General features: G+C 38.0%; 1 long non-coding RNA gene across 1 annotated transcript; it reads left to right on the top strand.

Annotated features, from left to right (window-relative positions):
• Window positions 1-331: 331 nt before the first annotated feature.
• Window positions 332-12,530, top strand: LOC107498385. Its single transcript, XR_001594051.2, has 3 exons — window positions 332-603; window positions 3,065-3,210; window positions 7,058-12,530. It is a non-coding gene; the product is annotated as an uncharacterized LOC107498385 (long non-coding RNA).
• The last annotated feature ends 471 nt before the right edge of the window (window positions 12,531-13,001 follow it).

Raw genomic sequence — 13,001 nt, forward strand, 5'->3', positions numbered from 1 at the left:
ACCTTTGTGTGTTTGAAAGTACTGATTAGGTATTTTGTAGAATGTCTCTCAGTTTAGGTTCATCTGAAGTTCCCTCATTAATAGACTAAGGCTATGATTTTTTGGTAAGAATACTACAGAAGTGATTTACCTTTCTCAGGGCATCATACCAGGTAATACTTCATGTTTATATGCTTATTATTGGTGATTTTAATCTCATTCATTTGGCTAAGGTATTATATGCCAAGTTTATCCTGTGAAGTTATTTTTTTCTTTGTGATTACTAAATATTTTGGGGGAAATTCTTTGACACCATACTAATTTCTTGTTTCTCCTTAATTTTTGCCTACTTATTTTAGCATTTACCCATGAATCTTATCTGAGTCATTACTATTGTAAGGTTCTAATGATGATTTTCTATTTCCATCATTCCTTCTATATTTCTTTATTGGAGTTCTGTAAGGAAGCCACTAAATTATTTTGAGGAATGGCAGAATTACTGTGAAACTAATAGACGGATGAGACATTAGAAGGAAGCAAGACTGGAAGCAGAAAGACTTCGAGTTAGAAGACTGCTGAAATAATGTAGGAGAGATGACAAGGGCCTTAGGTAAGGGCATGCAGGTAAGTGATTAATATGAGAAATATTCAAGATGTAGAATCAAGATAACATGGTGGCTTATTAGATGTGAGCAAAAAAAGAAGGCATCAAGTATGATACCAGGTTTCTGCTTTGGAGGTAAGTAATATTGGAGGAATAAATGGTTTTGGAAGAAGAGAGTTAAAACAAACTCAACAATGAACGTTCAGAGTTGTGGTATCCCCATGGAGGATTGTTTCAGAAGTTAGTTGTACATAAGGCTGGAACTTACAAGAGGGGTCTGGCAGGGAAATATAATCCGTACGTCATCAGTAGGTAAGTGGGAGTTGAAATTATGGACATGCATGAAGTTGTCCAGGAAAAGTATGTAGAGACAGAAAAGTCATAGTAAGTGAATGAACAGCAACATAAAGACAAGAAGAAGAAAAGAAACTCATGCAGAGAAAATATAAAACAGTAGGAAGAAAACCAGAGCAGTGGGAAAATGAAAGTGAGGACACATCTCATGGAGAAGGGAATGTTCGCCAGCATCCAAGTTACAAAACAGTCAAGTAAGAAAAAGACTAAAACAGATGGCAACTATAAGTTAATTTGTGACCTTAATCAGAGCAATTTCAATATAATGGCAAAGGCAGGATTGGTAGATTCCTATGTGAAGTGAAGAGAGACTGTGTGTATAGATAACCCTTTCATTGGCTTTGAAGGAGCTGGGAAAGAGGATGATAGGAGAAAGGGGGAACCAATTTAGAAGATTATTATTACATACTCTCCTCTTTTCATACTCATAGACTATGGCTGTAAGTATAATATTTATTCTTTATACATTAACACGGATAATTCCCCTCATTTCTCCCGTTCTTTATATTAAAATACACACACACACACACACACACACACACACACACACAGTTATCTTGTGGTATTCTAGGTAATTCATCACTCCAATGTCAATGAATGTGCTTCACCTGGCTGGCACAGAATCACCTACAAACATTTTATTATATCTCAATTTAGCTCATTTGGATTGAATATTTGGTCAAGTTGCTTAGTGGACAGGTCAATTCATTTTGCTTGACCACGCTTCTGAATGCCCACCGCCCCTGTCCTTAGCCTTAGATATATTTCATCATCAGCTGAATGGAGAGCAAGGTGAAAGGAGAGATGATAATTTGGCCTAACTCTGTCCCCATGAAGGGAAAAACAATTCAAAACATGAGCCCTGCTCAAAAAGGAGCAACAGCATTATCTAAGTATAACATTACTTTAACATAGTTTACTCAGTAAACTAAATTGCTGCTTTTATTATATCTGGAAAGAAAAATATTTGCCTCTAGAACATCCTTCGAGCATGAGAAATTAAGCCTAGAATACAAACAATTTTAGCTGAAGGTACAAGATATTCCGAAAGCTGAGTTTGCCCTTATTATTATTTATTTACATTTATAAGAAACTTTTTAAATTATAAAAATGATGCAATAATATTACAGAAAGTTAAAAATTGAAAAAAAAACCACTGCTAATCTCGTTAACATAATTTCTATCCTTTTTGAGTATTTCCTTATACATTTCTATATACATTTATGTTTTTACTTAATTGCAATCATACAGAATATATAGTTTTATCCCTGGCTTTTTCACTTGACTCATAAGCATTATTCTGAATTGCTATGCAGTCTTTCTAATTTTTCTTTTTAACGACTGTATAATATTCCACAGAGTAAATGTGCCATAGTTAATTAAGAATTCCTCCACTATAGGACATTTAGTTTGTTTCTAATTTATCACTATCATAAATAAATCTATATTAAAGGTGTTACATTCCTTGGTTTTATTCCTATATTTTTTATTCTTTTCTTAGGATGTATTTTTGAAAGTGAGATTACTGAGTCAAAGGGAATAAACATTTAAATTCTTCATACATATTTTCATATTGCCTTTTAAAAGAGTTTACTGATTAGGATGTCACCAGCTAAGGTTTTCCAAGTGTGTGGGGTATTCAAGAGACCAGTGTAGGGTCAGGTGGGCTGAGTCTCTTCATATGGAAAGAGGTAAAAGGGCAATGCAAGTTCTGTCTAGGGATTTGCTGACAATAAAACCTACTGAAGCTGAAATTCTGCTGTGAACTTAAGCCAGAGATGGAATTCTAAGTAGGGGGGAACAAAAGGACATAGAAAGTAAGAAAAATAAAAAAGGTATAAAAAGTCTGATAGACACGTAAAAGGTTGAAGAAGCAATGGGGTGGGAGAAGCCAAAAGGGCTGTAAAGACAATATGAGACCATAGGTTTCAGGCCTCTACTAATTATAGGCTAAACATGTGTGGAACTGACAAATTAGGAGTGTTTCAGACAAACACAATGACACTGGACTTGGCAATAATTACTCAGTTTTCACTGTCAAGTTGATACTGTCTAAGTTTCTCATGGACTCCCTCATTTATCATTATTATATCATTAAATGGTTGACATTATTGCTCTCATTTTCAGGTGAGAATGCCAAGGTTTAGAGATGAGCACACAAGTGACTTTCCTAAGATGACACGGTCGTCAGCTGTGTCAGGAGATCTGATGTCGTTCGCATTACCTCACCATGTTCTCTGTTCCCCTGGAGTTCCTAATTTCGTGAACATAGTGTGGGTACAAATATACTTCATTCTTCATTTAACTTACATTTTCTATGGTTTTTAGTCATGTCTAATATTTGAATAAGACAGTTTTAATATATGAACTGGAAAGCGAACAATAGGGTCGTATACACATTTGATAAATGTACCTACAGAGAAGGAGGTGCGCATATTCTAAATTAGCATTGAGTCAGCACGAAACTAAGTGAAGTTTTCAATTTTTAAACTCAAGAATGCTTGCCTAACAGCAAAGCTTTCTAGATTATGATGATTATTTATTATAATTATTTTGTCTTTAGAAATAAAAGAGAACACAGGTATGGCTTATTCCAGTGTGGGGGTCACATCGTACATGAAACCAGATCTCTTTAAACATAGCTATTAAAGACAAGAAAACATTATCTTTGGGGTAGATGGAGTGAACTGAAGATGAAATTAGGCCCCTCTAAGAAAAGGCTGTGGATGTCTTGCGCAGAAACACCATACTCAAGTACCTGAGTTTTCATGTTTTTAGTCCTGTGTTCTAACAAAAGTTCTGAGGCAAATACTTCAGTGGAAGGGATAGACTTTGATTTTGAATTATCATATAAATTTATTTTTATCAAGAACTTTTCTTTATGAAACTACTGTGTTTGGATTAACATTGAAAGGACTTCCAGTTCAACTGGAAAGATACAGAGGAAACTACTACCCTAAAATTTGGAGAAACAGGTACATCCTGAGAGATGTAGCTGAGAACTGTTTACCTGGAGTGGGAGTTGCTAGAGCCATAAACTGGTAAGAATACTTGTCAGTAATTTTGGGAAATTGCTAGATGTTGAATGCATGAGAGTGAGAAGCTCTTGGGGATAGCAATTTTCAATTTCATGAACTTTAGCTTCAAGTACCTTACCAGATTCTCATGGTGGATATCTGAGAAAGATCCCCTTGCAGATCTGGCAGAGGACAATTATGAAATATACTCACAGTCTTCTTCATAACAAATACCTACTCTACAGAGGTAAAGATTTTACCAGGGCCTTATCACAACTGGGAGGAACATATTTCTCCCACTCCAGCCTCCTCTAACTTTACTATCTCACCTAATGGGGTAATAGTTAACAGAGGTCAGGACTTCAAGGACACGGACTAGAAATGCTGCAGTCAGGTAAGGCAGAGGGGAAGAAAGCGATACTGCTAAACACTTGTAAAATTTACAGCACTGAGTCATAGGTCCACTAAAATATTGAGATTTAATCAGAAGATTACAGAACACTCCCCATCCCTTTACCCGTAAACAATGGGGCTTCAGTATAATAGCCGATTACAGCTGAGAGAGCCACAAGATAAAGACTTTCTCTGAGGAGGGTACTAAGTGAGGACTAAAGTCGAGAGGGGAGACAAAAACTAAGGAAAGCCTCTGGCACCTACAGCTCCAGCAAACATAATCTGACTTCTATCCAGTGACCATAAACTTTCACACTAAATGCCTATGTACCCCAGTTGTTATTACCTGATACAGCATGTCTACCTTCCAACATAAAATTTCAAGGCATACTAAAAGGCAAAACAAAACACACTTTGAAGAGAAACACCATCCTCAAAACAGACACAGATTTTGGAATTATCAGACAGGGAATTTAAAATGACTATGCTTAATATGCAAAGGGTTCTAATATGAAAAGTAGACAACATGGACAAACAGATAAGTGATGTAAGCAGAGAATGGAAAATCTAAGAATCAAAAGTGTATGCTAGAAAACAAAAACACTGTAACAGAGAGGAAGAATGGCATCCACAGACTGGAAACAGCCAAAGAAAGAGTTAGTGAGCTTAAACATAGGTCTTATTTTTTCCCCAAAACTAAAATGCAAAGAGAAAAAAATATATAAAGGGAAAAATTCAACAGAACACCTAAAAACTGAGGGACAATTTCAAAAGGTGTAACATATGCATAATTAGAATAGCAGAAAGAAAAATAGAATGGAAGAGATGTTTGAATAATGGTTGAGACTATCCTATTTAATATTCCTACATAAATGACAGGCTCCAAACCACAGATCCAGGAAGCTCAGAGAGCACCAAACAGTTAAATGACCTATCACCAACCAACTAACCAAACAAAACCAACTCTTGCCTAGGCATACCACATTCAAACTGTAGATAATGAAAGATGAAGAGAAAATCTGGAATGAAACTGGTAGCAAATCACATACCTCTTACAGAGAAACAAGAATAAGAATTATACTGGATTTCTAATCAGAAACCATGCAAACAAGAAGAGAGTGGAATGAAATATTTAGAGTATTGATCAAAAACCCTTTAACCTATAGTTCTATATCCAGTAAAATGTTCCTTTAAAAGTGAAGAAGAAATAAAGACTTCTCGGAACAATAAAAATTGAGGAAATTTATTATCACTAGTCTGCCCGGTAAGAAATGTTAAAAGAAATCCTTCAGGCAGAACAAAATGATATACGTCAGAAACTTGGATCTACATAAAGAAGAGAATTGACAAAGGGATAAATTAAGAACATAAAGTAATTAATTTTCTTTTTAATTGGTCCGAAAGATAAGTGTTTGAGGCAATGATATTAACAATGTATTGGGCGATTATTAACATACGGATAATTTAAATGAATGACAGCAGTGTCATGGGGTAGGAGAGGAACTGAGAATACTGTTATCAAATGCCTGCACAATATATGAAAAAAGTATAGTATAATTTGAGTAGATTTAGATTAGTTATTATGTATATTGTATACTTTGGGGCAACCACTAAATTTTTTTTAAAAAGAAGTATAATTGATACACTAAGAGATAAGTTAAAGTTGAATCATATGAAATTCTGATTGAAACCATACAAGGCAGAAAAAGAGGGGCAAAAAAAAAAAAAAGAAACAAAAAACAAATGCGACCAATAGGCAACAGTTACAAACCTGGTAAATATTAATCCAAATAATCACTTTAAATTTAGATTGTCTCAATATACCAATCAAAAGACAAAGATGGAGAGTGTATTAAAATAAAAGACCCAATTGTCTATTGCTTATAAGTGGTCCCCTTTAAATACAAAGATTCAGCTTAAAGATAAAAGGATGGAGATTAATATTGAAAGACTCTTGTAAATATGTTTGCTGGCGGCAGGGTATATGTTTGGAGGTCTGGACTTTAAAAGTTTTGTTGAGTGTGGGGGTGGGCACACTAGTAAGCAGGAGACTTACTAATGTTGCTATAGTAGAGGCTCTCCAGGTGTGGGTCCTAAGCCAGCAGCATCAGAATCACCTGGGAACTTGTTAGAGATGCAGATTGTTGGGCTCCAGCTCAGATCTACTAAAACAGAAGCTCTGGGGGGTTGGGCCCAGTAATCTGAGTTTAACAAGCTTCCAGGTGTTTCTGATGCACACTCAAGTTTGAGAACCTCTGCTGTAGAAGATGTTTATATGAGTTTGGTCATGGACCAAGTTTTTCTTACAGGAGTTCTGGATGTTACTGCACATTCTGAGCAGTTTCAAGAATAGGTACTCATTCTCAGATATATACTTCCTTGTATTGCTGACTGTATAGGGGTACATTTATTTTTTTAGCCAAACTGTAACCGGGGTGTGTCATTTTATCTGTAAACCCTTATGACTTGCTTCTCAAGGGTTGGTTCAAGACCAGAAGCATCAGCATCACCTGGGGGCTTGTTAAGAATACAGATTTCGGGCCCTTCCCCAAATCTACTGAATCAGAATCTGCATTTTAACATGATTTCCTAGATATGTTTAATAAAAACTAATTGAAAAATTTAGTAGAGAAAGTACTCATTAAGGAGAACAAGCATTGAAAGTTGAGTAAAATAAATATACTTTTTTTTTTTTTTTTTTTAAATCAAGTGAGTCCTAGACTGGAGTTAAGGACCACCTGGTTATATCTGCAGACTGGTGCCTCCTGGGAGAGAAAGCCACCTAAAGGAAGAAGAAATCATGGAGAAGTCTTGAACCATCCAAAGCCAATGGGATGTTGTTGGTAGGACTTAGAAGTATTTGTCACTTCAGTTTGTTTCCAAGTTCTTACTCCTTGGATTTCACAAGAGATATCAGAGTCCCTTAGAGAACAGGTATGCAGTATGTAAAATACAACAAGGCTATTTCTCTAAGACACTAAGGCATGAGCCACATAGCTTTGACACATAGCTGCAACAGAGCATAAGACAAAGGGAGAGGGACCACTGTGCAATGTTGACATCTTAGGGGTTCCAGGAGTTCAGCTGCAGTGTGAGAGGGGAAATCTGGCAGGAAATAATAGCAGCACTCAGATGAAGCAAATGTGTTCATAAATCCACCTGTGATATACCTAGGGATTCTATGAAACACTTAAAGTGCCCTTTAGAGGCATGACCTAGTGAAAAATGAGTTATTTTGCTAATGGCATCCCATTAACTCCCATGACTATAAAGGCCTGGGCAAAGTCCTATTACCCTTTAAGAACAGTTTTGTGTCCTCTCTCATTCTGATCATTCCTTCAACTAGCACTTTGGTTAGCCTGCAGTAACATCCAGAACTTCTGTAAGAAAAAGCCTAGGGAACAATATTATGTAGTTTTCTTTGCCCTGTGATTTGGTCTGTTGTTGTTTTATTTTTTCTGCTTGATTATCTTTATTTGGGAAATACATATTTCATTAATATCTCCTTGAAATGGATAAGGTGGGCTAGCACATTTGTCGAGTTCTTTGTGCCATCTAGGTTTTATCCTTGTATATACAATAGAGTGAAATTAGTTGAACTCCAAACTACCCAGGTTCTCAGTTATTATCTCATACTTTACACATTTCCCCCTAAAAACACTATATTTGCTTTTCAGGGCTTTGCTTGTGTGCTTTATTTCCTCTATGGAAAGACCCAGGTAAAGTTTAAATTACAGTTAATTGATAGAGGCCAAGGAAGAAGATAGAAAAATTTAATTAGTTTCTCTGCAAAGTAATGTGTATTAATATGACTTTCCACACTAGAGACTAACATAACTTAAGGTAGACATGAAACGTTCTATTTAAATATACAGAGTCTGAATCATTCTCCCAGCTTATTTTCTGTCTAGACAGAGAAGAGAATCAAATCCTTTTAAATTATAAAATTGTTCTGTGATTAGATATTGTGATTGTCTCCCGAGGTATTCACGCAACTTTCATAAATAGTTAACACCTGTTAACACTTGATTATCTAGGAGGCATGGAATAGATGCTATTGGTGCCCCATGTTACGTGCCCTCTCCCACCTCTGTTTCCAGCTGCAGTGCGGTAAGAGCTCTCATGCAGACCACCTCCCACATCTAATACTCATGGGTCTCAGCTTTTTGCCTTAGAAATTTCTCCAAAGTGCAAGGAGCTCGTTAAGCCCATATGCTCAGGCCTGGAAGTGTGAGCGAGTTGGTGTCCCTGCATTAACCACCACCACTGCAGGCAGGATGAATGCCCAACCCTAAGCCTTGGACCACAACCTTAAGTTTCATTTCTGCATGGCTCCCCTGGCAGGACAGAACTTCATCTTGTGCAGCAGTTAGCAGCTCAATCAAACACCTTTATTGGGCCTCCTGCCTTCCTTCCTTCTCTCTCTTTGGCTTCCTAGAATCACCTCCCAAATTAACTTCCTGAGCACATGTCCTTGTCTCAGTCCCTGCTTTTAGGGAACTCAAACTAAGAAGAGCTTATTAATTTGGAGGGTTTTATGTAGGCTGTGGTGTGTCCTGGGAAAGAAAGCCACCTAAAGGAAGAAGGAAACATAAACTTAAATTTGACTAGTAATTTGTTCATGACTGTTCATTCAACAAATACCTTTGAGAGCCTATTGTGTGCTAGGTGAGGATTTTAGCTATTGAAAAAAATAAAATATCTTCTCCCATGATCTCTTCACATACCTCTTTCAAGCCTCACAACAGCCCTGTGAGTTAGATGTTATTTTTATCACCATTTCATGTATAATGAATGTGATTGAGGATTCTCAGCTCTTTGGAGGATATAAACATAAAACAGTTTAATCTTTATAGATATTGCTAAACTTTCTTTGTGATTGGGAGGCCCCACATTTTCCCCTAATTCTATACATTTTTGGCCACTTATGATTAAACAAATTCATTCCAGTTTTATGACTCACTCTCATGTCTTTTAAAACTTCAAAATTATAATCAATTCTAAAGTTTCTTCTTCCTTGGCTGTACATTGGTATCACCTGCAAAGCATTACAAATCCTTGACACGTAGTGTCTGGCCCTAGTGCCAGAGATGCTGATGTTGCTGAGCTGGGGTAGAATTGGAGTTTAAAAGCCTCCAGGTGATTCTAATGTGCAGCGAGGCCAGAGATAGGGAAGGTAAGGAACAGTCTACTCTCTCATCCACCTCTGTTCCCTTTCCTCTGCTTGCCAACCTGGTGCTGGACCCCATTTCTATAGATTACCAACACTGATCTTGCTTGTTGTCTGTAGGCTCAGAGAGGATAGGCAGTGTCTAACAAGCCCCATAGATGTCTAGCTGCTTCCTGAGGGACGGTGCTTCTTAGACTTTGCTGCACCTATGGCTTCCAGTTTCTCCAACAAGTCTAAGGGCTCTAACCTCATTTGGTCTGAAGGCATGGTCAAGTCTATTCTCTGCATCTCTCTGGGCTCAGATACTGTAGGGGCCATTCCTACCCTTCTCTGCCTGGCTATTCTACCAGCAGTCCCAGTGGTCAGGCAGATGCCAAAGCATATGATATAAATCCCTCCTTCCTGAATACCCCATCACCTGCAAAAGTAATGCAGGATTCTCTTGGGGCTTCCTTCTCTTGGCTTCAGGGAATGAAGCCAGTAGTGCCTCCTCCCCCTGCAGGTTGGTTAAGGAAAGATATGCCTCTCCACAGGAATTCTTTTGCTCCTGAGGTTGGACAGGGTAGGGTGATTGTGGAAGGACAGTAGGAACTGAAATGAACCCTCAGGAAACCTTGAAACGGTTACTGCTGGTGAATTTTGAACATGCTACAAGGATACTCGGCCCCTTTTATCTTGGCCATGGGCTTTGGTTGCCAATTCCAGGAAAACAAGAACATCCCACAAAGCCGTCCTGTTACATCTAGGTGGGGCACAGATTGAAGAGCAGACAGGTCCAGAACGAGGCTACTGTCAAGGTCAAGCTCTAAGTAGTAGACCTGAAACCTGAGCCTAGCTTCTTTCCCTCTGTCCAGTAAATGGGGTACGAAGGTCTTAGGAGGTGTGTGAGTGGGAGAGGAAGCTGACGTTCCTTCTTGAAATAACTCCTGAAGGAAAGTCACTGTTTTTATATTTAAACAAATATGACTTATGAAATAGGGTATGAAATTTAGATTAATTTGAAAAAGAAATCATGAGAAATTTTCTGTTCGTGGTGGTTTCTTTGAATTTCATCTTTTGTGTGATCCTGTTTACTCATTTCTGCCCCTACAGTAAGAAAGTTCCAGAAACATGAATTTGTGGTATGCAATTTAGCACCTCTCCCAGTGTGGGAAGAATGCCAATTCACGTGCCCTTCTCCTGTTCTTGGGAGGGCTTAAAAACACCCAGTATGAAACACGTATGAGGTGTATGAATGGGGCAGTGGTTTGTGGTTGTGGCAATCAGCTTAGATGATTCTGTTGGAGGAGGTCATTGAGAGCAAGTGACCCCTGGTTGACCTGAGAACTAGACTGGGCAATCAGAGGCTCCTGTGAGCCCCTCTTCATCCTTGCAATGTGCAATCTGCTAACCTTCCTTCAGCTAGACGCTGCCTCAAGGATGCAGCCTTGAGAGGGAAAGGTGTTCCTGCGACCATGTGGACTATGTATATAACTGAACATAGTTAAGGCCTCTATAAACTTTAAGATTCTGGCAAGAAAATGCAGACATCTTCTCAAGCGTTGTAAGTTCCCTTGCTTATTAAAACTGCCAGCTACCAAGCCTCATTCTTGTTTGTCCTTGTCTTCTGTGTACAGGGGCTGGTTTCAGATTTCACCTGGGAAACTCCCAGGGTCCTAAATTAACAATTGGAGAGGCAGACAGGAGACCAAAGAAATGGTTCTTGGGAAAGAGGCATCCTAGGAGGAGGGGGACTCCTCCAGGGACTATTGATCTATATGTGGGGAGGGGTGGCACACATGTTAGATGCTTGTGGGCCATCACAAGTGTATAAGGACACTTCAAAAACACAGGCTGGTCTCATGTGTTGGCTTGAGAAACTGTAGAGAATTCACTGTGGCAAAGAAGGGAAACGAATGGTCCTACAATGGGCTGGCTCTACTGTGCGTGGTTGGCTGAGCACAATGTTCAACCAGAGACTGAAGCTCGAATTAGGAAACTGAAAGAGCTGAGGTTAAAAAAGAACACATGGTTATCCACTACTCTTTGGGACTAGCAGATGAGATGGGAGAAGAGGATAGTAAATTAGAGAACTTAGCATGTCATTTTGCAAAGCTGGGAGGCATAAACTGCCTTGAATTAAGATCTGGGAGCTTATGAGCCTTTCTTTGGTTTCTCCTCGTCCTCTATGTAGGGGTGGGCAGTTTCAGATTTCACCAGAAGATCTCCTGGGGTTATGAACCAACAGATACAGAGATAAGATTGAACAAAAGGAATTCTAAAGCCTTCAGGTCCAAGGTAGTACTCTATAGTAAAGTTTGCTTTTGTAGAGTTTCTGATATTAATTCATACCAAAGATTGCGTATATGTCATACATACCTTTGTAAGTAGTAAAGGGAAGATGGAAAAGAGGGCAGATACAATAATCTTAAACTCATTTTAATCAGTTTAAAAATATGTGCTCTTATTAGAGGAAAGTGGAAAATTTTCCTGTTTATTTCACTTTGCTTAAATTGGGAATGATAAATATCTTTTAATTCCCCAGTCAGCTATGTTAGGCAGTGCTACCTGAAAAGCTGTGTTGAGAAGGATTCTGAGGCTATAAGGAGGTGTGGGATTAATCATCAAAATCAGTCACGGGTTTAGGAGGAGAGAACAGCTGCACTCCTAAAATGAATATGCCATTCTTGGTCCAGTTGCACATTAATATTTGCATTCACTAGATGAAGCAACTCAAAAAATCTTCTGGAGTTTTTAATTTACTAGGTGTTAACATTCAGGTTCTTGGTTGCAACCTACAGGCACTTAAGCAGAAAACAAAAATGTATTGTAGGATATTGGATAGTTCACAATCTCCAGGAAGACTAGAGAAACTAGCTCAGAAAATTGACAGTACTGGAGATAAGCTAAGCAGGCGACCCTTGTGCCACTGGATGCTCACCACTCCCTCCAATACCAGCACTGCTGTGGGATCTTCCCTGCAACACTCGTGGATTTTAAAATAATTTTTTTAACTTTTTATGAAAAAATTTAAGTATACACAACAATCACAGACTATAATAAAGCTCCATACATCCATTTACAGTTTCTCTGATTATTATAATTCTAATAATCTTATTTAATCTAGCCCCCATTTAAAATTAATTATAATGTTTTTGCTGGAGTATTTTGAAGCAATTTCAAATATCACAGTCACTTGTAAGTATTTTATATTTCCACTATTGACTTAAAAAAAAAGTTACCCATGACACTATGACTGTAATTTGAGATGCTGTCTTTCCTTAAACTAAATTTTTGCAATAACTCTAAAGATTAGTCAATCCTTTTTATTACTTCTTCAAGGTTCATCATTCTACACCCTTGGAGCTAGAGAGCTGGAAGAAGGAATGTCTGTCCCTTTGGCATCCATGATGGAATTTGGGGCTATATATCCCAGCTGTCTTGGATCACCTTCCCATAAGAAGGGTATATACACTCTGGGCAGATGAAATGGCAGATAAGGCGT

Source organism: Rousettus aegyptiacus, unplaced genomic scaffold (assembly GCF_014176215.1).
Source record: "Rousettus aegyptiacus isolate mRouAeg1 unplaced genomic scaffold, mRouAeg1.p scaffold_m13_p_6, whole genome shotgun sequence".
Lineage (NCBI taxonomy): Eukaryota > Metazoa > Chordata > Mammalia > Chiroptera > Pteropodidae > Rousettus > Rousettus aegyptiacus.